Source organism: Lissotriton vulgaris, chromosome 6 (genome assembly GCF_964263255.1).
Source record: "Lissotriton vulgaris chromosome 6, aLisVul1.2, whole genome shotgun sequence".
In the NCBI taxonomy this organism is placed as follows: Eukaryota; Metazoa; Chordata; class Amphibia; order Caudata; family Salamandridae; genus Lissotriton; species Lissotriton vulgaris.
Window position 1 is genome coordinate 1,733,363,400 of NC_141694.1, and position 25,812 is coordinate 1,733,389,211.

Here is a 25,812-nt window from a genome sequence, read left to right on the forward strand (position 1 = left end):
GAAAAGGGGGTGGTGATGAACAGAGTGTCTGAATTAAGCAGACCACTCTTACCCAGTCCAAAGATCAGGGCTTGATCCATCACCGTTTTTTAGCACACTGCACCATCCCAGCTCAGAACCTGGCAACATGCAAATTAGTCTGTTCCTGTCCCAGTGCATGATGGGAACAGGGCAAACCAAACTACCAAGCCAATTCTTATACTGGGAAGGAAACAAGCTACCGGGGACCGGTTTCTGGCATTTCAGCCGTCGTCGGCCCGGCTTGCTTGAATCCTGATGGTGCAATGAGCAAGGGACTCACATCTGAGTACACCCTTCCACGCTTATGGTGGACAAAATGATTCAGAAAAGGGGGTGGTGATGAACAGAGTGTCGGAATTAAGCAGACCACTCTTACCCAGTCCAAAGATCAGGGCTTGATCCATCACCGTTTTTTAGCTCACTGCACCATCCCAGCTCAGAACCTGGCAACATGCAAATTAGTCTGTTCCTGTCCCAGTGCATGATGGGAACAGGGCAAACCAAACTACCAAGCCACTTCTTATACTGGGAAGGGAACAAGCTACCGGGGACCGGTTTCTGGCATTTCAGCCGTCGTCGGCCCGGCTTGCTTGAATCCTGATGGTGCAATGAGCAAGGGACTCACATCTGAGTATACCCTTCCACGCTTATGGTGGACAAAATGATTCAGAAAATGGGGTGGTGATGAACAGAGTGTCTGAATTAAGCAGACCACTCTTACCCAGTCCAAAGATCAGGGCTTGATCCATCACCGTTTTTTAGCTCACTGCACCATCCCAGCTCAGAACCTGGCAACATGCAAATTAGTCTGTTCCTGTCCCAGTGCATGATGGGAACAGGGCAAACCAAACTACCAAGCCAATTCTTATACTGGGAAGGAAACAAGCTACCGGGGACCGGTTTCTGGCATTTCAGCCATCGTCGGCCCGGCTTGCTTGAATCCTGATGGTGCAATGAGCAAGGGACTCACATCTAAGTATACCCTTCCACGCTTATGGTGGACAAAATGATTCAGAAAAGGGGGTGGTGATGAACAGAGTGTCTGAATTAAGCAGACCACTCTTACCCAGTCCAAAGATCAGGGCTTGATCCATCACTGTTTTTTAGCTCACTGCACCATCCCAGCTCAGAACCTGGCAACATGCAAATTAGTCTGTTCCTGTCCCAGTGCATGATGGGAACAGGGCAAACCAAACTACCAAGCCAATTCTCATACTTGGAAGGAAACAAGCTACCGGGGACCGGTTTCTGGCATTTTAGCCATCGTCGGCCCGGCTTGCTTGAATCCTGATGGTGCAATGAGCAAGGGACTCACATCTGAGTATACCCTTCCACGCTTATGGTGGACAAAATGATTCAGAAAAGGGGGTGGTGATGAACAGAGTGTCTGAATTAAGCAGACCACTCTTACCCAGTCCAAAGATCAGGGCTTGATCCATCACCGTTTTTTAGCTCACTGCACCATCCCAGCTCAGAACCTGGCAACATGCAAATTAGTCTGTTCCTGTCCCAGTGCATGATGGGAACAGGGCAAACCAAACTACCAAGCCAATTCTTATACTGGGAAGGAAACAAGCTACCGGGGACCAGTTTCTGGCATTTCAGCCGTCGTCGGCCCGGCGTGCTTGAATCCTGATGGTGCAATGAGCAAGGGACTCACATCTGAGTACACCCTTCCACGCTTATGGTGGACAAAATGATTCAGAAAAGGGGGTGGTGATGAACAGAGTGTCTGAATTAAGCAGACCACTCTTACCCAGTCCAAAGATCAGGGCTTGATCCATCACCGTTTTTTAGCTCACTGCACCATCCCAGCTCAGAACCTGGCAACATGCAAATTAGTCTGTTCCTGTCCCAGTGCATGATGGGAACAGGGCAAACCAAACTCCAAGCCAATTCTTATACTGGGAAGGAAACAAGCTACTGGGGACCGGTTACTGGCATTTCAGCCGTCGTCGGCCCGGCTTGCTTGAATCCTGATGGTGCAATGAGCAAGGGATTCACATCTGAGTATACCCTTCCACGCTTATGGTGGACAAAATGATTCAGAAAAGGGGGTGGTGATGAACAGAGTGTCTGAATTAAGCAGACCACTCTTACCCAGTCCAAAGATCAGGACTGGATCCATCACCGTTTTTTAGCTCACTGCACCATCCCAGCTCAGAACCTGGCAACATGCAAATTAGTCTGTTCCTGTCCCAGTGCATGATGGGAACAGGGCAAACCAAACTACCAAGCCAGTTCTTATACTGGGAAGGAAACAAGCTACCGGGGACCGGTTTCTGGCATTTCAGCCGTCGTCGGCCCGGCTTGCTTGAATCCTGATGGTGCAATGAGCAAGGGACTCACATCTGAGTATACCCTTCCACGCTTATGGTGGACAAAATGATTCAGAAAGGGGGGTGGTGATGAACAGAGTGTCTGAATTAAGCAGACCACTCTTACCCAGTCCAAAGATCAGGGCTTGATCCATCACCGTTTTTTAGCTCACTGCACCATCCCAGCTCAGAACCTGGCAACATGCAAATTAGTCTGTTCCTGTCCCAGTGCATGATGGGAACAGGGCAAACCAAACTACCAAGCCAATTTTTATACTGGGAAGGAAACAAGCTACCGGGGACCGGTTTCTGGCATTTCAGCCATCGTCGGCCCGGCTTGCTTGAATCCTGATGGTGCAATGAGCAAGGGACTCACATCTGAGTATACCCTTCCACGCTTATGGTGGACAAAATGATTCAGAAAAGGGGGTGGTGATGAACAAAGTGTTGAATTAAGCAGACCACTCTTACCCAGTCAAAAGATCAGGGCTTGATCCATCACCGTTTTTTAGCTCACTGCACCATCCCAGCTCAGAACCTGGCAACATGCAAATTAGTCTGTTCCTGTCCCAGTGTATGATGGGAACAGGGAAAACCTAACTACCAAATCAATTCTTATACTGGGAAGAAAACAAGCTACCGGGGACAGGTTTCTGGCATTTCAGCCGTCGTCGGCCCGGCTTGCTTGAATCCTGATGGTGCAATGAGCAAGGGACTCACATCTGAGTATACCCTTCCACGCTTATGGTGGACAAAATGATTCAGAAAAGGGGGTGGTGATGAACAGAGTGTCTGAATTAAGCAGACCACTCTTACCCAGTCCAAAGATCAGGGCTTGATCCATCACTGTTTTTTAGCTCACTGCACCATCCCAGCTCAGAACCTGGCAACATGCAAATGAGTCTGTTCCTGTCCCAGTGCATGATGGGAACATGGCAAACCAAACTACCAAGCCAATTCTTATACTGGGAAGGAAACAAGCTACCGGGGACCGGTTTCTGGCATTTCAGCCGTCGTCGGCCCGGCTTGCTTGAATCCTGATGGTGCAAAGAGCAAGGGACTCACATCTAAGTATACCCTTCCACGCTTATGGTGGACAAAATGATTCAGAAAAGGGGGTGGTGATGAACAGAGTGTCTGAATTAAGCAGACCACTCTTACCCAGTCCAAAGATCAGGGCTTGATCCATCACCGTTTTTTAGCACACTGCACCATCCCAGCTCAGAACCTGGCAACATGCAAATTAGTCTGTTCCTGTCCCAGTGCATGATGGGAACAGGGCAAACCAAACTACCAAGCCAATTCTTATACTGGGAAGGAAACAAGCTACCGGGGACCGGTTTCTGGCATTTCAGCCGTCGTCGGCCCGGCTTGCTTGAATCCTGATGGTGCAATGAGCAAGGGACTCACATCTGAGTACACCCTTCCACGCTTATGGTGGACAAAATGATTCAGAAAAGGGGGTGGTGATGAACAGAGTGTCTGAATTAAGCAGACCACTCTTACCCAGTCCAAAGATCAGGGCTTGATCCATCACCGTTTTTTAGCTCACTGCACCATCCCAGCTCAGAACCTGGCAACATGCAAATTAGTCTGTTCCTGTCCCAGTGCATGATGGGAACAGGGCAAACCAAACTACCAAGCCAATTCTTATACTGGGAAGGGAACAAGCTACCGGGGACCGGTTTCTGGCATTTCAGCCGTCGTCGGCCCGGCTTGCTTGAATCCTGATGGTGCAATGAGCAAGGGACTCACATCTGCGTATACCCTTCCACGCTTATGGTGGACAAAATGATTCAGAAAATGGGGTGGTGATGAACAGAGTGTCTGAATTAAGCAGACCACTCTTACCCAGTCCAAAGATCAGGGCTTGATCCATCACCGTTTTTTAGCTCACTGCACCATCCCAGCTCAGAACCTGGCAACATGCAAATTAGTCTGTTCCTGTCCCAGTGCATGATGGGAACAGGGCAAACCAAACTACCAAGCCAATTCTTATACTGGGAAGGAAACAAGCTACCGGGGACCGGTTTCTGGCATTTCAGCCATCGTCGGCCCGGCTTGCTTGAATCCTGATGGTGCAATGAGCAAGGGACTCACATCTGAGTATACCCTTCCACGCTTATGGTGGACAAAATGATTCAGAAAGGGGGGTGGTGATGAACAGAGTGTCTGAATTAAGCAGACCACTCTTACCCAGTCCAAAGATCAGGGCTTGATCCATCACCGTTTTTTAGCTCACTGCACCATCCCAGCTCAGAACCTGGCAACATGCAAATTAGTCTGTTCCTGTCCCAGTGCATGATGGGAACAGGGCAAACCAAACTACCAAGCCAATTTTTATACTGGGAAGGAAACAAGCTACCGGGGACCGGTTTCTGGCATTTCAGCCATCGTCGGCCCGGCTTGCTTGAATCCTGATGGTGCAATGAGCAAGGGACTCACATCTGAGTATACCCTTCCACGCTTATGGTGGACAAAATGATTCAGAAAAGGGGGTGGTGATGAACAAAGTGTTGAATTAAGCAGACCACTCTTACCCAGTCAAAAGATCAGGGCTTGATCCATCACCGTTTTTTAGCTCACTGCACCATCCCAGCTCAGAACCTGGCAACATGCAAATTAGTCTGTTCCTGTCCCAGTGTATGATGGGAACAGGGAAAACCTAACTACCAAATCAATTCTTATACTGGGAAGAAAACAAGCTACCGGGGACAGGTTTCTGGCATTTCAGCCGTCGTCGGCCCGGCTTGCTTGAATCCTGATGGTGCAATGAGCAAGGGACTCACATCTGAGTATACCCTTCCACGCTTATGGTGGACAAAATGATTCAGAAAAGGGGGTGGTGATGAACAGAGTGTCTGAATTAAGCAGACCACTCTTACCCAGTCCAAAGATCAGGGCTTGATCCATCACTGTTTTTTAGCTCACTGCACCATCCCAGCTCAGAACCTGGCAACATGCAAATGAGTCTGTTCCTGTCCCAGTGCATGATGGGAACATGGCAAACCAAACTACCAAGCCAATTCTTATACTGGGAAGGAAACAAGCTACCGGGGACCGGTTTCTGGCATTTCAGCCGTCGTCGGCCCGGCTTGCTTGAATCCCGATGGTGCAAAGAGCAAGGGACTCACATCTGAGTATACCCTTCCACGCTTATGGTGGACAAAATGATTCAGAAAAGGGGGTGGTGATGAACAGAGTGTCTGAATTAAGCAGACCACTCTTACCCAGTCCAAAGATCAGGGCTTGATCCATCACCGTTTTTTAGCACACTGCACCATCCCAGCTCAGAACCTGGCAACATGCAAATTAGTCTGTTCCTGTCCCAGTGCATGATGGGAACAGGGCAAACCAAACTACCAAGCCAATTCTTATACTGGGAAGGAAACAAGCTACCGGGGACCGGTTTCTGGCATTTCAGCCGTCGTCGGCCCGGCTTGCTTGAATCCTGATGGTGCAATGAGCAAGGGACTCACATCTGAGTACACCCTTCCACGCTTATGGTGGACAAAATGATTCAGAAAAGGGGGTGGTGATGAACAGAGTGTCTGAATTAAGCAGACCACTCTTACCCAGTCCAAAGATCAGGGCTTGATCCATCACCGTTTTTTAGCTCACTGCACCATCCCAGCTCAGAACCTGGCAACATGCAAATTAGTCTGTTCCTGTCCCAGTGCATGATGGGAACAGGGCAAACCAAACTACCAAGCCAATTCTTATACTGGGAAGGGAACAAGCTACCGGGGACCGGTTTCTGGCATTTCAGCCGTCGTCGGCCCGGCTTGCTTGAATCCTGATGGTGCAATGAGCAAGGGACTCACATCTGAGTATACCCTTCCACGCTTATGGTGGACAAAATGATTCAGAAAATGGGGTGGTGATGAACAGAGTGTCTGAATTAAGCAGACCACTCTTACCCAGTCCAAAGATCAGGGCTTGATCCATCACCGTTTTTTAGCTCACTGCACCATCCCAGCTCAGAACCTGGCAACATGCAAATTAGTCTGTTCCTGTCCCAGTGCATGATGGGAACAGGGCAAACCAAACTACCAAGCCAATTCTTATACTGGGAAGGAAACAAGCTACCGGGGACCGGTTTCTGGCATTTCAGCCATCGTCGGCCCGGCTTGCTTGAATCCTGATGGTGCAATGAGCAAGGGACTCACATCTAAGTATACCCTTCCACGCTTATGGTGGACAAAATGATTCAGAAAAGGGGGTGGTGATGAACAGAGTGTCTGAATTAAGCAGACCACTCTTACCCAGTCCAAAGATCAGGGCTTGATCCATCACCGTTTTTTAGCTCACTGCACCATCCCAGCTCAGAACCTGGCAACATGCAAATTAGTCTGTTCCTGTCCCAGTGCATGATGGGAACAGGGCAAACCAAACTACCAAGCCAATTCTCATACTTGGAAGGAAACAAGTTACCGGGGACCGGTTTCTGGCATTTTAGCCATCGTCGGCCCGGCTTGCTTGAATCCTGATGGTGCAATGAGCAAGGGACTCACATCTGAGTATACCCTTTCACGCTTATGGTGGACAAAATGATTCAGAAAAGGGGGTGGTGATGAACAGAGTGTCTGAATTAAGCAGACCACTCTTACCCAGTCCAAAGGTCAGGGCTTGATCCATCACCGTTTTTTAGCTCACTGCACCATCCCAGCTCAGAACCTGGCAACATGCAAATTAGTCTGTTCCTGTCCCAGTGCATGATGGGAACAGGGCAAACCAAACTACCAAGCCAATTCTTATACTGGGAAGGAAACAAGCTACCGGGGACCGGTTTCTGGCATTTCAGCCGTCGTTGGCCCGGCTTGCTTGAATCCTGATGGTGCAATGAGCAAGGGACTCACATCTGAGTATACCCTTCCACGCTTATGGTGGACAAAATGATTCAGAAAAGGGGGTGGTGATGAACAGAGTGTCTGAATTAAGCAGACCACTCTTACCCAGTCCAAAGATCAGGGCTTGATCCATCACCGTTTTTTAGCTCACTGCACCATCCCAGCTCAGAACCTGGCAACATGCAAATTAGTCTGTTCCTGTCCCAGTGCATGATGGGAACAGGGCAAACCAAACTACCAAGCCAATTCTTATACTGGGAAGGAAACAAGCTACCGGGGACCAGTTTCTGGCATTTCAGCCGTCGTCGGCCCGGCGTGCTTGAATCCTGATGGTGCAATGAGCAAGGGACTCACATCTGAGTACACCCTTCCACGCTTATGGTGGACAAAATGATTCAGAAAAGGGGGTGGTGATGAACAGAGTGTCTGAATTAAGCAGACCACTCTTACCCAGTCCAAAGATCAGGGCTTGATCCATCACCGTTTTTTAGCTCACTGCACCATCCCAGCTCAGAACCTGGCAACATGCAAATTAGTCTGTTCCTGTCCCAGTGCATGATGGGAACAGGGCAAACCAAACTCCAAGCCAATTCTTATACTGGGAAGGAAACAAGCTACTGGGGACCGGTTACTGGCATTTCAGCCGTCGTCGGCCCGGCTTGCTTGAATCCTGATGGTGCAATGAGCAAGGGATTCACATCTGAGTATACCCTTCCACGCTTATGGTGGACAAAATGATTCAGAAAAGGGGGTGGTGATGAACAGAGTGTCTGAATTAAGCAGACCACTCTTACCCAGTCCAAAGATCAGGACTGGATCCATCACCGTTTTTTAGCTCACTGCACCATCCCAGCTCAGAACCTGGCAACATGCAAATTAGTCTGTTCCTGTCCCAGTGCATGATGGGAACAGGGCAAACCAAACTACCAAGCCAGTTCTTATACTGGGAAGGAAACAAGCTACCGGGGACCGGTTTCTGGCATTTCAGCCGTCGTCGGCCCGGCTTGCTTGAATCCTGATGGTGCAATGAGCAAGGGACTCACATCTGAGTATACCCTTCCACGCTTATGGTGGACAAAATGATTCAGAAAGGGGGGTGGTGATGAACAGAGTGTCTGAATTAAGCAGACCACTCTTACCCAGTCCAAAGATCAGGGCTTGATCCATCACCGTTTTTTAGCTCACTGCACCATCCCAGCTCAGAACCTGGCAACATGCAAATTAGTCTGTTCCTGTCCCAGTGCATGATGGGAACAGGGCAAACCAAACTACCAAGCCAATTTTTATACTGGGAAGGAAACAAGCTACCGGGGACCGGTTTCTGGCATTTCAGCCATCGTCGGCCCGGCTTGCTTGAATCCTGATGGTGCAATGAGCAAGGGACTCACATCTGAGTATACCCTTCCACGCTTATGGTGGACAAAATGATTCAGAAAAGGGGGTGGTGATGAACAAAGTGTTGAATTAAGCAGACCACTCTTACCCAGTCAAAAGATCAGGGCTTGATCCATCACCGTTTTTTAGCTCACTGCACCATCCCAGCTCAGAACCTGGCAACATGCAAATTAGTCTGTTCCTGTCCCAGTGTATGATGGGAACAGGGAAAACCTAACTACCAAATCAATTCTTATACTGGGAAGAAAACAAGCTACCGGGGACAGGTTTCTGGCATTTCAGCCGTCGTCGGCCCGGCTTGCTTGAATCCTGATGGTGCAATGAGCAAGGGACTCACATCTGAGTATACCCTTCCACGCTTATGGTGGACAAAATGATTCAGAAAAGGGGGTGGTGATGAACAGAGTGTCTGAATTAAGCAGACCACTCTTACCCAGTCCAAAGGTCAGGGCTTGATCCATCACCGTTTTTTAGCTCACTGCACCATCCCAGCTCAGAACCTGGCAACATGCAAATTAGTCTGTTCCTGTCCCAGTGCATGATGGGAACAGGGCAAACCAAACTACCAAGCCAATTCTTATACTGGGAAGGAAACAAGCTACCGGGGACCGGTTTCTGGCATTTCAGCCGTCGTCGGCCCGGCTTGCTTGAATCCTGATGGTGCAATGAGCAAGGGACTCACATCTGAGTATACCCTTCCACGCTTATGGTGGACAAAATGATTCAGAAAAGGGGGTGGTGATGAACAGAGTGTCTGAATTAAGCAGACCACTCTTACCCAGTCCAAAGATCAGGGCTTGATCCATCACCGTTTTTTAGCACACTGCACCATCCCAGCTCAGAACCTGGCAACATGCAAATTAGTCTGTTCCTGTCCCAGTGCATGATGGGAACAGGGCAAACCAAACTACCAAGCCAATTCTTATACTGGGAAGGAAACAAGCTACCGGGGACCGGTTTCTGGTATTTCAGCCGTCGTCGGCCCGGCTTGCTTGAATCCTGATGGTGCAATGAGCAAGGGACTCACATCTGAGTACACCCTTCCACGCTTATGGTGGACAAAATGATTCAGAAAAGGGGGTGGTGATGAACAGAGTGTCTGAATTAAGCAGACCACTCTTACCCAGTCCAAAGATCAGGGCTTGATCCATCACCGTTTTTTAGCTCACTGCACCATCCCAGCTCAGAACCTGGCAACATGCAAATTAGTCTGTTCCTGTCCCAGTGCATGATGGGAACAGGGCAAACCAAACTCCAAGCCAATTCTTATACTGGGAAGGAAACAAGCTACCGGGGACCGGTTTCTGGCATTTCAGCCGTCGTCGGCCCGGCTTGCTTGAATCCTGATGGTGCAATGAGCAAGGGACTCACATCTGAGTATACCCTTCCACGCTTATGGTGGACAAAATGATTCAGAAAAGGGGGTGGTGATGAACAGAGTGTCTGAATTAAGCAGACCACTCTTACCCAGTCCAAAGATCAGGGCTTGATCCATCACCGTTTTTTAGCTCACTGCACCATCCCAGCTCAGAACCTGGCAACATGCAAATGAGTCTGTTCCTGTCCCAGTGCATGATGGGAACAGGGCAAACCAAACTACCAAGCCAATTCTTATACTGGGAAGGAAACAAGCTACCGGGGACCAGTTTCTGGCATTTCAGCCGTCGTCGGCCCGGCTTGCTTGAATCCTGATGGTGCAATGAGCAAGGGACTCACATCTGAGTATACCCTTCCACGCTTATGGTGGACAAAATGATTCAGAAAATGGGGTGGTGATGAACAGAGTGTCTGAATTAAGCAGACCACTCTTACCCAGTCCAAAGATCAGGACTTGATCCATCACCGTTTTTTAGCTCACTGCACCATCCCAGCTCAGAACCTGGCAACATGCAAATTAGTCTGTTCCTGTCCCAGTGCATGATGGGAACAGGGCAAACCAAACTACCAAGCTAATTCTTATACTGGGAAGGAAACAAGCTACCGGGGACCGGTTTCTGGCATTTCAGCCATCGTCGGCCCGGCTTGCTTGAATCCTGATGGTGCAATGAGCAAGGGACTCACATCTGAGTATACCCTTCCACGCTTATGGTGGACAAAATGATTCAGAAAAGGGGGTGGTGATGAACAGAGTGTCTGAATTAAGCAGACCACTCTTACCCAGTCCAAAGATCAGGGCTTGATCCATCACCGTTTTTTAGCTCACTGCACCATCCCAGCTCAGAACCTGGCAACATGCAAATGAGTCTGTTCCTGTCCCAGTGCATGATGGGAACAGGGCAAACCAAACTACCAAGCCAATTCTTATACTGAGAAGGAAACAAGCTACCGGGGACCGGTTTCTGGCATTTCAGCCTTCGTCCGCCCGGCTTGCTTGAATCCTGATGGTGCAATGAGCAAGGGACTCACATCTGAGTATACCCTTCCACGCTTATGGTGGACAAAATGATTCAGAAAAGGGGGTGGTGATGAACAGAGTGTCTGAATTAAGCAGACCACTCTTACCCAGTCCAAAGGTCAGGGCTTGATCCATCACCGTTTTTTAGCTCACTGCACCATCCCAGCTCAGAACCTGGCAACATGCAAATTAGTCTGTTCCTGTCCCAGTGCATGATGGGAACAGGGCAAACCAAACTACCAAGCCAATTCTTATACTGGGAAGGAAACAAGCTACCGGGGACCGGTTTCTGGCATTTCAGCCGTCGTCGGCCCGGCTTGCTTGAATCCTGATGGTGCAATGAGCAAGGGACTCACATCTTAGTATACCCTTCCACGCTTATGGTGGACAAAATGATTCAGAAAAGGGGGTGGTGATGAACAGAGTGTCTGAATTAAGCAGACCACTCTTACCCAGTCCAAAGATCAGGGCTTGATCCATCACCGTTTTTTAGCACACTGCACCATCCCAGCTCAGAACCTGGCAACATGCAAATTAGTCTGTTCCTGTCCCAGTGCATGATGGGAACAGGGCAAACCAAACTACCAAGCCAATTCTTATACTGGGAAGGAAACAAGCTACCGGGGACCGGTTTCTGGCATTTCAGCCGTCGTCGGCCCGGCTTGCTTGAATCCTGATGGTGCAATGAGCAAGGGACTCACATCTGAGTACACCCTTCCACGCTTATGGTGGACAAAATGATTCAGAAAAGGGGGTGGTGATGAACAGAGTGTCTGAATTAAGCAGACCACTCTTACCCAGTCCAAAGATCAGGGCTTGATCCATCACCGTTTTTTAGCTCACTGCACCATCCCAGCTCAGAACCTGGCAACATGCAAATTAGTCTGTTCCTGTCCCAGTGCATGATGGGAACAGGGCAAACCAAACTCCAAGCCAATTCTTATACTGGGAAGGAAACAAGCTACCGGGGACCGGTTTCTGGCATTTCAGCCGTCGTCGGCCCGGCTTGCTTGAATCCTGATGGTGCAATGAGCAAGGGACTCACATCTGAGTATACCCTTCCACGCTTATGGTGGACAAAATGATTCAGAAAAGGGGGTGGTGATGAACAGAGTGTCTGAATTAAGCAGACCACTCTTACCCAGTCCAAAGATCAGGGCTTGATCCATCACCGTTTTTTAGCTCACTGCACCATCCCAGCTCAGAACCTGGCAACATGCAAATGAGTCTGTTCCTGTCCCAGTGCATGATGGGAACAGGGCAAACCAAACTACCAAGCCAATTCTTATACTGGGAAGGAAACAAGCTACCGGGGACCGGTTTCTGGCATTTCAGCCGTCGTCGGCCCGGCTTGCTTGAATCCTGATGGTGCAATGAGCAAGGGACTCACATCTGAGTATACCCTTCCACGCTTATGGTGGACAAAATGATTCAGAAAATGGGGTGGTGATGAACAGAGTGTCTGAATTAAGCAGACCACTCTTACCCAGTCCAAAGATCAGGGCTTGATCCATCACCGTTTTTTAGCTCACTGCACCATCCCAGCTCAGAACCTGGCAACATGCAAATTAGTCTGTTCCTGTCCCAGTGCATGATGGGAACAGGGCAAACCAAACTACCAAGCTAATTCTTATACTGGGAAGGAAACAAGCTACCGGGGACCGGTTTCTGGCATTTCAGCCATCGTCGGCCCGGCTTGCTTGAATCCTGATGGTGCAATGAGCAAGGGACTCACATCTGAGTATACCCTTCCACGCTTATGGTGGACAAAATGATTCAGAAAAGGGGGTGGTGATGAACAGAGTGTCTGAATTAAGCAGACCACTCTTACCCAGTCCAAAGATCAGGGCTTGATCCATCACCGTTTTTTAGCTCACTGCACCATCCCAGCTTAGAACCTGGCAACATGCAAATTAGTCTGTTCCTGTCCCAGTGCATGATGGGAACAGGGCAAAACCAAACTACCAAGCCAATTCTTATACTGAGAAGGAAACAAGCTACCGGGGACTGGTTTCTGGCATTTCAGCCATCGTCGGCCCGGCTTGTTTGAATCCTGATGGTGCAATGAGCAAGGGACTCACATCTGAGTATACCCTTCCACGCTTATGGTGGACAAAATGATTCAGAAAAGGGGGTGGTGATGAACAGAGTGTCTGAATTAAGCAGACCACTCTTACCCAGTCCAAAGATCAGGGCTTGATCCATCACCGTTTTTTAGCTCACTGCACCATCCCAGCTCAGAACCTGGCAACATGCAAATGAGTCTGTTCCTGTCCCAGTGCATGATGGGAACAGGGCAAACCAAACTACCAAGCCAATTCTTATACTGGGAAGGAAACAAGCTACCGGGGACCGGTTTCTGGCATTTCAGCCGTCGTCGGCCCGGCTTGCTTGAATCCTGATGGTGCAATGAGCAAGGGACTCACATCTGAGTATACCCTTCCACGCTTATGGTGGACAAAATGATTCAGAAAAGGGGGTGGTGATGAACAGAGTGTCTGAATTAAGCAGACCACTCTTACCCAGTCCAAAGGTCTGGGCTTGATCCATCACCGTTTTTTAGCTCACTGCACCATCCCAGCTCAGAACCTGGCAACATGCAAATTAGTCTGTTCCTGTCCCAGTGCATGATGGGAACAGGGCAAACCAAACTACCAAGCCAATTCTTATACTGGGAAGGAAACAAGCTACCGGGGACCGGTTTCTGGCATTTCAGCCGTCGTCGGCCCGGCTTGCTTGAATCCTGATGGTGCAATGAGCAAGGGACTCACATCTGAGTATACCCTTCCACGCTTATGGTGGACAAAATGATTCAGAAAATGGGGTGGTGATGAACAGAGTGTCTGAATTAAGCAGACCACTCTTACCCAGTCCAAAGATCAGGGCTTGATCCATCACCGTTTTTTAGCTCACTGCACCATCCCAGCTCAGAACCTGGCAACATGCAAATTAGTCTGTTCCTGTCCCAGTGCATGATGGGAACAGGGCAAACCAAACTACCAAGCCAATTCTTATACTGGGAAGGAAACAAGCTACCGGGGACCGGTTTCTGGCATTTCAGCCATCGTCGGCCCGGCTTGCTTGAATCCTGATGGTGCAATGAGCAAGGGACTCACATCTGAGTATACCCTTCCACGCTTATGGTGGACAAAATGATTCAGAAAAGGGGGTGGTGATGAACAGAGTGTCTGAATTAAGCAGACCACTCTTACCCAGTCCAAAGATCAGGGCTTGATCCATCACCGTTTTTTAGCTCACTGCACCATCCCAGCTCAGAACCTGGCAACATGCAAATTAGTCTGTTCCTGTCCCAGTGCATGATGGGAACAGGGCAAACCAAACTACCAAGCCAATTCTCATACTGGGAAGGAAACAAGCTACCGGGGACCGGTTTCTGGCATTTCAGCCGTCGTCGGCCCGGCTTGCTTGAATCCTGATGGTGCAATGAGCAAGGGACTCACATCTGAGTATACCCTTCCACGCTTATGGTGGACAAAATGATTCAGAAAAGGGGGTGGTGATGAACAAAGTGTCTGAATTAAGCAGACCACTCTTACCCAGTCCAAAGATCAGGGCTTGATCCATCACCGTTTTTTAGCTCACTGCACCATCCCAGCTCAGAACCTGGCAACATGCAAATTAGTCTGTTCCTGTCCCAGTGTATGATGGGAACAGGGAAAACCTAACTACCAAATCAATTCTTATACTGAGAAGAAAACAAGCTACCGGGGACAGGTTTCTGGCATTTCAGCCGTCGTCGGCCCGGCTTGCTTGAATCCTGATGGTGCAATGAGCAAGGGACTCACATCTGAGTATACCCTTCCACGCTTATGGTGGACAAAATGATTCAGAAAAGGGGGTGGTGATGAACAGAGTGTCTGAATTAAGCAGACCACTCTTACCCAGTCCAAAGATCAGGGCTTGATCCATCACCGTTTTTTAGCTCACTGCACCATCCCAGCTCAGAACCTGGCAACATGCAAATGAGTCTGTTCCTGTCCCAGTGCATGATGGGAACAGGGCAAACCAAACTACCAAGCCAATTCTTATACTGGGAAGGAAACAAGCTACCGGGGACCGGTTTCTGGCATTTCAGCCATCGTCGGCCCGGCTTGCTTGAATCCTGATGGTGCAATGAGCAAGGGACTCACATCTGAGTATACCCTTCCACGCTTATGGTGGACAAAATGATTCAGAAAAGGGGGTGGTGATGAACAGAGTGTCTGAATTAAGCAGACCACTCTTACCCAGTCCAAAGATCAGGGCTTGATCCAACACCGTTTTTTAGCTCACTGCACCATCCCAGCTTAGAACCTGGCAACATGCAAATTAGTCTGTTCCTGTCCCAGTGCATGATGGGAACAGGGCAAAACCAAACTACCAAGCCAATTCTTATACTGGGAAGGAAACAAGCTACCGGGGACTGGTTTCTGGCATTTCAGCCATCGTCGGCCCGGCTTGTTTGAATCCTGATGGTGCAATGAGCAAGGGACTCACATCTGAGTATACCCTTCCACGCTTATGGTGGACAAAATGATTCAGAAAAGGGGGTGGTGATGAACAGAGTGACTGAATTAAGCAGACCACTCTTACCCAGTCCAAAGATCAGGGCTTGATCCATCACCGTTTTTTAGCTCACTGCACCATCCCAGCTCAGAACCTGGCAACATGCAAATGAGTCTGTTCCTGTCCCAGTGCATGATGGGAACAGGGCAAACCAAACTACCAAGCCAATTCTTATACTGGGAAGGAAACAAGCTACCGGGGACCGGTTTCTGGCATTTCAGCCGTCGTCCGCCCGGCTTGCTTGAATCCTGATGGTGCAATGAGCAAGGGACTCACATCTGAGTATACCCTTCCACGCTTATGGTGGACAAAATGATTCAGAAAAGGGGGTGGTGATGAACAGAGTGTCTGAATTAAGCAGACCACTCTTACCCAGTCCAAAGGTCAGGGCTTGATCCATCACCGTTTTTTAGCTCACTGCACCATCCCAGCTCAGAACCTGGCAACATGCAAATTAGTCTGTTCCTGTCCCAGTGCATGATGGGAACAGGGCAAAACCAAACTACCAAGCCAATTCTTATACTGGGAAGGAAACAAGCTACCGGGGACTGGTTTCTGGCATTTCAGCCATCGTCGGCCCGGCTTGTTTGAATCCTGATGGTGCAATGAGCAAGGGACTCACATCTGAGTATACCCTTCCACGCTTATGGTGGACAAAATGATTCAGAAAAGGGGGTGGTGATGAACAGAGTGACTGAATTAAGCAGACCACTCTTACCCAGTCCAAAGATCAGGGCTTGATCCATCACCGTTTTTAGCTCACTGCACCATCCCAGCTCAGAACCTGGCAACATGCAAATGAGTCTGTTCCTGTCCCAGTGCATGATGGGAACAGGGCAAACCAAACTACCAAGCCAATTCTTATACTGGGAAGGAAACAAGCTACCGGGGACCGGTTTCTGGCATTTCAGCCGTCGTCCGCCCGGCTTGCTTGAATCCTGATGGTGCAATGAGCAAGGGACTCACATCTGAGTATACCCTTCCACGCTTATGGTGGACAAAATGATTCAGAAAAGGGGGTGGTGATGAACAGAGTGTCTGAATTAAGCAGACCACTCTTACCCAGTCCAAAGGTCAGGGCTTGATCCATCACCGTTTTTTAGCTCACTGCACCATCCCAGCTCAGAACCTGGCAACATGCAAATTAGTCTGTTCCTGTCCCAGTGCATGATGGGAACAGGGCAAACCAAACTACCAAACTACCAAGCCAATTCTTATACTGGGAAGGAAACAAGCTACCGGGGACCGGTTTCTGGCATTTCAGCCGTCGTCGGCCCGGCTTGCTTGAATCCTGATGGTGCAATGAGCAAGGGACTCACATCTGAGTATACCCTTCCACGCTTATGGTGGACAAAATGATTCAGAAAAGGGGGTGGTGATGAACAGAGTGTCTGAATTAAGCAGACCACTCTTACCCAGTCCAAAGGTCAGGGCTTGATCCATCACCGTTTTTTAGCTCACTGCACCATCCCAGCTCAGAACCTGGCAACATGCAAATTAGTCTGTTCCTGTCCCAGTGCATGATGGGAACAGGGCAAACCAAACTACCAAGCCAATTCTTATACTGGGAAGGAAACAAGCTACCGGGGACCGGTTTCTGGCATTTCAGCCGTCGTCGGCCCGGCTTGCTTGAATCCTGATGGTGCAATGAGCAAGGGACTCACATCTGAGTATACCCTTCCACGCTTATGGTGGACAAAATGATTCAGAAAAGGGGGTGGTGATGAACAGAGTGTCTGAATTAAGCAGACCACTCTTACCCAGTCCAAAGATCAGGGCTTGATCCATCACCGTTTTTTAGCACACTGCACCATCCCAGCTCAGAACCTGGCAACATGCAAATTAGTCTGTTCCTGTCCCAGTGCATGATGGGAACAGGGCAAACCAAACTACCAAGCCAATTCTTATACTGGGAAGGAAACAAGCTACCGGGGACCGGTTTCTGGCATTTCAGCCGTCGTCGGCATGGCTTGCTTGAATCCTGATGGTGCAATGAGCAAGGGACTCACATCTGAGTACACCCTTCCACGCTTATGGTGGACAAAATGATTCAGAAAAGGGGGTGGTGATGAACAGAGTGTCTGAATTAAGCAGACCACTCTTACCCAGTCCAAAGATCAGGGCTTGATCCATCACCTTTTTTTAGCTCACTGCACCATCCCAGCTCAGAACCTGGCAACATGCAAATTAGTCTGTTCCTGTCCCAGTGCATGATGGGAACAGGGCAAACCAAACTACCAAGCCAATTCTTATACTGGGAAGGGAACAAGCTACTGGGGACCGGTTTCTGGCATTTCAGCCGTCGTCGGCCCGGCTTGCTTGAATCCTGATGGTGCAATGAGCAAGGGACTCACATCTGAGTATACCCTTCCACGCTTATGGTGGACAAAATGATTCAGAAAATGGGGTGGTGATGAACAGAGTGTCTGAATTAAGCAGACCACTCTTACCCAGTCCAAAGATCAGGGCTTGATCCATCACCGTTTTTTAGCTCACTGCACCATCCCAGCTCAGAACCTGGCAACATGCAAATTAGTCTGTTCCTGTCCCAGTGCATGATGGGAACAGGGCAAACCAAACTACCAAGCCAATTCTTATACTGGGAAGGAAACAAGCTACCGGGGACCGGTTTCTGGCATTTCAGCCATCGTCGGCCCGGCTTGCTTGAATCCTGATGGTGCAATGAGCAAGGGACTCACATCTGAGTATACCCTTCCACGCTTATGGTGGACAAAATGATTCAGAAAAGGGGGTGGTGATGAACAGAGTGTCTGAATTAAGCAGACCACTCTTACCCAGTCCAAAGATCAGGGCTTGATCCATCACCGTTTTTTAGCTCACTGCACCATCCCAGCTCAGAACCTGGCAACATGCAAATTAGTCTGTTCCTGTCCCAGTGCATGATGGGAACAGGGCAAACCAAACTACCCAGCCAATTCTCATACTGGGAAGGAAACAAGCTACCGGGGATCAGTTTCTGGCATTTTAGCCATCGTCGGCCCGGCTTGCTTGAATCCTGATGGTGCAATGAGCAAGGGACTCACATCTGAATATACCCTTTCACGCTTATGGTGGACAAAATGATTCAGAAAAGGGGGTGGTGATGAACAGAGTGTCTGAATTAAGCAGACCACTCTTACCCAGTCCAAAGGTCAGGGCTTGATCCATCACCGTTTTTTAGCTCACTGCACCATCCCAGCTCAGAACCTGGCAACATGCAAATTAGTCTGTTCCTGTCCCAGTGCATGATGGGAACAGGGCAAACCAAACTACCAAGCCAATTCTTATACTGGGAAGGAAACAAGCTACCGGGGACCGGTTTCTGGCATTTCAGCCGTCGTCGGCCCGGCTTGCTTGAATCCTGATGGTGCAATGAGCAAGGGACTCACATCTGAGTATACCCTTCGACGCTTATGGTGGACAAAATGATTCAGAAAAGGGGGTGGTGATGAATAGAGTGTCTGAATTAAGCAGACCACTCTTACCCAGTCCAAAGGTCAGGGCTTGATCCATCACCGTTTTTTAGCTCACTGCACCATCCCAGCTCAGAACCTGGCAACATGCAAATTAGTCTGTTCCTGTCCCAGTGCATGATGGGAACAGGGCAAACCAAACTACCAAGCCAATTCTTATACTGGGAAGGAAACAAGCTACTGGGGACCGGTTTCTGGCATTTCAGCCGTCGTCGGCCCGGCTTGCTTGAATCCTGATGGTGCAATGAGCAAGGGACTCACATCTGAGTATACCCTTCCACGCTTATGGTGGACAAAATGATTCAGAAAAGGGGGTGGTGATGAACAGAGTGTCTGAATTAAGCAGACCACTCTTACCCAGTCCAAAGATCAGGGCTTGATCCATCACCGTTTTTTAGCACACTGCACCATCCCAGCTCAGAACCTGGCAACATGCAAATTAGTCTGTTCCTGTCCCAGTGCATGATGGGAACAGGGCAAACCAAACTACCAAGCCAATTCTTATACTGGGAAGGAAACAAGCTACCGGGGACCGGTTTCTGGCATTTCAGCCGTTGTCGGCATGGCTTGCTTGAATCCTGATGGTGCAATGAGCAAGGGACTCACATCTGAGTACACCCTTCCACGCTTATGGTGGACAAAATGATTCAGAAAAGGGGGTGGTGATGAACAGAGTGTCTGAATTAAGCAGACCACTCTTACCCAGTCCAAAGATCAGGGCTTGATCCATCACCGTTTTTTAGCTCACTGCACCATCCCAGCTCAGAACCTGGCAACATGCAAATTAGTCTGTTCCTGTCCCAGTGCATGATGGGAACAGGGCAAACCAAACTACCAAGCCAATTCTTATACTGGGAAGGGAACAAGCTACCGGGGACCGGTTTCTGGCATTTCAGCCGTCGTCGGCCCGGCTTGCTTGAATCCTGATGGTGCAATGAGCAAGGGACTCACATCTGAGTATACCCTTCCACGCTTATGGAGGACAAAATGATTCAGAAAATGGGGTGGTGATGAACAGAGTGTCTGAATTAAGCAGACCACTCTAACCCAGTCCAAAGATCAGGGCTTGATCCATCACCGTTTTTTAGCTCACTGCACCATCCCAGCTCAGAACCTGGCAACATGCAAATTAGTCTGTTCCTGTCCCAGTGTATGATGGGAACAGGGAAAACCTAACTACCAAATCAATTCTTATACTGGGAAGAAAACAAGCTACCGGGGACAGGTTTCTGGCATTTCAGCCGTCGTCGGCCCGGCTTGCTTGAATCCTGATGGTGCAATGAGCAAGGGACTCACATCTGAGTATACCCTTCCACGCTTATGGTGGACAAAATGAATCAGAAAAGGGGGTGGTGATGAACAGAGTGTCTGAATTAAGCAGACCACTCTTACCCAGTCCAAAGATCAGGGCTTGATCCAACACCGTTTTTTAGCTCACTGCACCATCCCAGCTTAGAACCTGGCAACATGCAAATTAGTCTGTTCCTGTCCCAGTGCATGATGGGAACAGGGCAAAACCAAACTACCAAGCCAATTCTTATACTGGGAAGGAAACAAGCTACCGGGGACTGGTTTCTGGCATTTCAGCCATCGTCGGCCCGGCTTGTTTGAATCCTGATGGTGCAATGAGCAAGGGACTCACATCTGAGTATACCCTTCCACGCTTATGGTGGACAAAATGATTCAGAAAAGGGGGTGGTGATGAACAGAGTGACTGAATTAAGCAGACCACTCTTACCCAGTACAAAGATCAGGGCTTGATCCATCACCGTTTTTTAGCTCACTGCACCATCCCAGCTCAGAACCTGGCAACATGCAAATGAGTCTGTTCCTGTCCCAGTGCATGATGGGAACAGGGCAAACCAAACTACCAAGCCAATTCTTATACTGGGAAGGAAACAAGCTACCGGGGACCGGTTTCTGGCATTTCAGCCGTCGTCCGCCCGGCTTGCTTGAATCCTGATGGTGCAATGAGCAAGGGACTCACATCTGAGTATACCCTTCCACGCTTATGGTGGACAAAATGATTCAGAAAAGGGGGTGGTGATGAACAGAGTGTCTGAATTAAGCAGACCACTCTTACCCAGTCCAAAGGTCAGGGCTTGATCCATCACCGTTTTTTAGCTCACTGCACCATCCCAGCTCAGAACCTGGCAACATGCAAATTAGTCTGTTCCTGTCCCAGTGCATGATGGGAACAGGGCAAAACCAAACTACCAAGCCAATTCTTATACTGGGAAGGAAACAAGCTACCGGGGACTGGTTTCTGGCATTTCAGCCATCGTCGGCCCGGCTTGTTTGAATCCTGATGGTGCAATGAGCAAGGGACTCACATCTGAGTATACCCTTCCACGCTTATGGTGGACAAAATGATTCAGAAAAGGGGGTGGTGATGAACAGAGTGACTGAATTAAGCAGACCACTCTTACCCAGTCCAAAGATCAGGGCTTGATCCATCACCGTTTTTTAGCTCACTGCACCATCCCAGCTCAGAACCTGGCAACATGCAAATGAGTCTGTTCCTGTCCCAGTGCATGATGGGAACAGGGCAAACCAAACTACCAAGCCAATTCTTATACTGGGAAGGAAACAAGCTACCGGGGACCGGTTTCTGGCATTTCAGCCGTCGTCCGCCCGGCTTGCTTGAATCCTGATGGTGCAATGAGCAAGGGACTCACATCTGAGTATACCCTTCCACGCTTATGGTGGACAAAATGATTCAGAAAAGGGGGTGGTGATGAACAGAGTGTCTGAATTAAGCAGACCACTCTTACCCAGTCCAAAGGTCAGGGCTTGATCCATCACCGTTTTTTAGCTCACTGCACCATCCCAGCTCAGAACCTGGCAACATGCAAATTAGTCTGTTCCTGTCCCAGTGCATGATGGGAACAGGGCAAACCAAACTACCAAGCCAATTCTTATACTGGGAAGGAAACAAGCTTCCGGGGACCGGTTTCTGGCATTTCAGCCGTCGTCCGCCCGGCTTGCTTGAATCCTGATGGTGCAATGAGCAAGGGACTCACATCTGAGTATACCCTTCCACGCTTATGGTGGACAAAATGATTCAGAAAAGGGGGTGGTGATGAACAGAGTGTCTGAATTAAGCAGACCACTCTTACCCAGTCCAAAGGTCAGGGCTTGATCCATCACCGTTTTTTAGCTCACTGCACCATCCCATCTCAGAACCTGGCAACATGCAAATTAGTCTGTTCCTGTCCCAGTGCATGATGGGAACAGGGCAAAACCAAACTACCAAGCCAATTCTTATACTGGGAAGGAAACAAGCTACCGGGGACTGGTTTCTGGCATTTCAGCCATCGTCGGCCCGGCTTGTTTGAATCCTGATGGTGCAATGAGCAAGGGACTCACATCTGAGTATACCCTTCCACGCTTATGGTGGACAAAATGATTCAGAAAAGGGGGTGGTGATGAACAGAGTGACTGAATTAAGCAGACCACTCTTACCCAGTCCAAAGATCAGGGCTTGATCCATCACCGTTTTTTAGCTCACTGCACCATCCCAGCTCAGAACCTGGCAACATGCAAATGAGTCTGTTCCTGTCCCAGTGCATGATGGGAACAGGGCAAACCAAACTACTAAGCCAATTCTTATACTGGGAAGGAAACAAGCTACCGGGGACCGGTTTCTGGCATTTCAGCCGTCGTCCGCCCGGCTTGCTTGAATCCTGATGGTGCAATGAGCAAGGGACTCACATCTGAGTATACCCTTCCACGCTTATGGTGGACAAAATGATTCAGAAAAGGGGGTGGTGATGAACAGAGTGTCTGAATTAAGCAGACCACTCTTACCCAGTCCAAAGGTCAGGGCTTGATCCATCACCGTTTTTTAGCTCACTGCACCATCCCAGCTCAGAATCTGGCAACATGCAAATTAGTCTGTTCCTGTCCCAGTGCATGATGGGAACAGGGCAAACCAAACTACCAAGCCAATTCTTATACTGGGAAGGAAACAAGCTACCGGGGACCGGTTTCTGGCATTTCAGCCGTCGTCGGCCCGGCTTGCTTGAATCCTGATGGTGCAATGAGCAAGGGACTCACATCTGAGTATACCCTTCCACGCTTATGGTGGACAAAATGATTCAGAAAAGGGGGTGGTGATGAACAGAGTGTCTGAATTAAGCAGACCACTCTTACCCAGTCCAAAGATCAGGGCTTGATCCATCACCGTTTTTTAGCACACTGCACCATCCCAGCTCAGAACCTGGCAACATGCAAATTAGTCTGTTCCTGTCCCAGTGCATGATGGGAACAGGGCAAACCAAACTACCAAGCCAATTCTTATACTGGGAAGGAAACAAGCTACCGGGGACCGGTTTCTGGCATTTCAGCCGTCGTCGGCATGGCTTGCTTGAATCCTGATGGTGCAATGAGCAAGGGACTCACATCTGAGTACACCCTTCCACGCTTATGGTGGACAAAATGATTCAGAAAAGGGGGTGGGGATGAACAGAGTGTCTGAATTAAGCAGACCACTCTTACCCAGTCCAAAGATCAGGGCTTGATCCATCACCGTTTTTTAGCTCACTGCACCATCCCAGCTCAGAACCTGGCAACATGCAAATTAGTCTGTTCCTGTCCCAGTGCATGATGGGAACAGGGCAAACCAAACTACCAAGCCAATTCTTATACTGGGAAGGGAACAAGCTACCGGGGACCGGTTTCTGGCATTTCAGCCGTCGTCGGCCCGGCTTGCTTGAATCCTGATGGTGCAATGAGCAAGGGACTCACATCTGAGTATACCCTTCCACGCTTATGGTGGACAAAATGATTCAGAAAATGGGGTGGTGATGAACAGAGTGTCTGAATTAAGCAGACCACTCTTACCCAGTCCAAAGATCAGGGCTTGATCCATCACCGTTTTTTAGCTCACTGCACCATCCCAGCTCAGAACCTGGCAAAATGCAAATTAGTCTGTTCCTGTCCCAGTGCATGATGGGAACAGGGCAAACCAAACTACCAAGCCAATTCTTATACTGGGAAGGAAACAAGCTACCGGGGACCGGTTTCTGGCATTTCAGCCATCGTCGGCCCGGCTTGCTTGAATCCTGATGGTGCAATGAGCAAGGGACTCACATCTGAGTATACCCTTCCACGCTTATGGTGGACAAAATGATTCAGAAAAGGGGGTGGTGATGAACAGAGTGTCTGAATTAAGCAGACCACTCTTACCCAGTCCAAAGATCAGGGCTTGATCCATCACCGTTTTTTAGCTCACTGCACCATCCCAGCTCAGAACCTGGCAACATGCAAATTAGTCTGTTCCTGTCCCAGTGCATGATGGGAACAGGGCAAACCAAACTACCCAGCCAATTCTCATACTGGGAAGGAAACAAGCTACCGGGGATCGGTTTCTGGCATTTTAGCCATCGTCGGCCCGGCTTGCTTGAATCCTGATGGTGCAATGAGCAAGGGACTCACATCTGAATATACCCTTTCACGCTTATGGTGGACAAAATGATTCAGAAAAGGGGGTGGTGATGAACAGAGTGTCTGAATTAAGCAGACCACTCTTACCCAGTCCAAAGGTCAGGGCTTGATCCATCACCGTTTTTTAGCTCACTGCACCATCCCAGCTCAGAACCTGGCAACATGCAAATTAGTCTGTTCCTGTCCCAGTGCATGATGGGAACAGGGCAAACCAAACTACCAAGCCAATTCTTATACTGGGAAGGAAACAAGCTACCGGGGACCGGTTTCTGGCATTTCAGCCGTCGTCGGCCCGGCTTGCTTGAATCCTGATGGTGCAATGAGCAAGGGACTCACATCTGAGTATACCCTTCGACGCTTATGGTGGACAAAATGATTCAGAAAAGGGGGTGGTGATGAACAGAGTGTCTGAATTAAGCAGACCACTCTTACCCAGTCCAAAGGTCAGGGCTTGATCCATCACCGTTTTTTAGCTCACTGCACCATCCCAGCTCAGAACCTGGCAACATGCAAATTAGTCTGTTCCTGTCCCAGTGCATGATGGGAACAGGGCAAACCAAACTACCAAGCCAATTCTTATACTGGGAAGGAAACAAGCTACTGGGGACCGGTTTCTGGCATTTCAGCCGTCGTCGGCCCGGCTTGCTTGAATCCTGATGGTGCAATGAGCAAGGGACTCACATCTGAGTATACCCTTCCACGCTTATGGTGGACAAAATGATTCAGAAAAGGGGGTGGTGATGAACAGAGTGTCTGAATTAAGCAGACCACTCTTACCCAGTCCAAAGATCAGGGCTTGATCCATCACCGTTTTTTAGCACACTGCACCATCCCAGCTCAGAACCTGGCAACATGCAAATTAGTCTGTTCCTGTCCCAGTGCATGATGGGAACAGGGCAAACCAAACTACCAAGCCAATTCTTATACTGGGAAGGAAACAAGCTACCGGGGACCGGTTTCTGGCATTTCAGCCGTCGTCGGCATGGCTTGCTTGAATCCTGATGGTGCAATGAGCAAGGGACTCACATCTGAGTACACCCTTCCACGCTTATGGTGGACAAAATGATTCAGAAAAGGGGGTGGTGATGAACAGAGTGTCTGAATTAAGCAGACCACTCTTACCCAGTCCAAAGATCAGGGCTTGATCCATCACCGTTTTTTAGCTCACTGCACCATCCCAGCTCAGAACCTGGCAACATGCAAATTAGTCTGTTCCTGTCCCAGTGCATGATGGGAACAGGGCAAACCAAACTACCAAGCCAATTCTTATACTGGGAAGGGAACAAGCTACCGGGGACCGGTTTCTGGCATTTCAGCCGTCGTCGGCCCGGCTTGCTTGAATCCTG